This window comes from Terrapene carolina, unplaced genomic scaffold, assembly GCF_002925995.2.
Source record: "Terrapene carolina triunguis isolate 2854851 unplaced genomic scaffold, T_m_triunguis-2.0 Scaffold193, whole genome shotgun sequence".
Lineage (NCBI taxonomy): Eukaryota > Metazoa > Chordata > Testudines > Emydidae > Terrapene > Terrapene triunguis.
Window position 1 is genome coordinate 8,271,987 of NW_020664544.1, and position 751 is coordinate 8,272,737.

Below are 751 nucleotides of genomic sequence, written 5' to 3' on the forward strand. Positions count from 1 at the left end.
GGAGGTTGGGGGTTATAGGTTGCTTCACACAAAGGAGAAAAGCAAGGAGCCAATCACAGGCAGCAGCCTTGTGATAAAAGGACTAGCGAGGCGGCTGGAGGGAGCTGGCAGGAAGCAGCTCCCAGAGCCGAGTCTGGGCAGAAAAAAACCCAACAAAGCCCCCCCCGTTCCTGGCCAGAGGGACGGACAGACCCTGCCGGGGAAGCCTCCCTCTGCTCCGCGGCCCCGCGAGGAGCCCGGCCCGGGCACAGGGTGAGTCCGGCGCAAGCTCCGGCGGCCGGAGGAGACAATGCTGCGGGCTGGGGGGTGATGGGGAGGGAGGGAGCCGGGAGCGCCGGAGGGGCAGAAAGATGCCCGGAGGGAAAGGGATGGAGAGATGCACAGAGAGGCAGACACCGAGCCAGGGAGAAGGAGGCGCATGGACCATCGCACAGCAGGGGAAAGGGGGGGGGGTGGGAAGGGGGTTCCAGCCCAGCCCGGTTTCTGGGAAGGGGGGTTCATAAGACAGGCCAGACATAAGGGGAAGGCGCCTGCAACTTTTGCTCTCCGAGGAGGCAGTGGGAGGAGGTCTCGATGGGTGGCCATTGGGGCCAGAATCTTCAGGCTGCGTGAACCGCCCGGGGGGGTCTGTTTTTGGCCAGTGGCCAGAACTTAATTTGTGCCAGTCCAGAGCCCCATCACCTCTGGACGGGGCAGTTCAGAGCCCCGGCACCTCTGGACGGGAAAGTTCAGGGCCCTGGCACCTCTGGAC

At 64.4% G+C, this 751-nt stretch overlaps 1 protein-coding gene across 1 annotated transcript in view; it reads left to right on the top strand.

The window, feature by feature from the left end:
- Positions 1–114: 114 nt before the first annotated feature.
- Positions 115–751, top strand: part of LIMD2 (LIM domain containing 2) — a 20,408-nt gene continuing 19,771 nt past the window's right edge. The window contains exon 1 of the mRNA XM_024201208.2: positions 115–252. The gene's annotated coding sequence lies outside the window, so the exon portion shown is untranslated. The remainder of the gene's footprint in view (positions 253–751) is intronic.